We start from the raw sequence: 369 nt of genomic DNA on the forward strand, positions 1-369 counted from the left end.
GGCGGGTGGTCTGGGGGCGGGGCTCAGGACTGGAGTTCCCACGGGCTGACCCCAATAAAAGCTCCGGGATCCCGGTGTGCTGCCTCTGCCCCTTGTTTGTGCGAGGTCGGGGGGGACCGTCACTCCCTCAGGCCTCCCTGCGGCCCCCCTCACCCACCCCGGCAAGGCCACAGGTGTCTGGGCACACCCCCGTGACATTCCCGGTGTCCAGACTCCCTCCCCGTTGTGGTGTCGGGGTCAGTCGGAGGTCCCGGGCGTCCCGGCGGGCACCGCAGTGCGTCCCGACACGGGCGGGACGTGCCAGCTCCCCCCGTATCCCCCATAATGAGTAGGTGAGCGCAGCAGGACTGGCCCTCGGCCACCGGCCCC

The sequence above is a fragment of the Corvus brachyrhynchos genome, unplaced genomic scaffold (assembly GCF_000691975.1).
Source record: "Corvus brachyrhynchos isolate BGI_N302 unplaced genomic scaffold, ASM69197v1 scaffold193, whole genome shotgun sequence".
NCBI classification, from domain to species: domain Eukaryota; kingdom Metazoa; phylum Chordata; class Aves; order Passeriformes; family Corvidae; genus Corvus; species Corvus brachyrhynchos.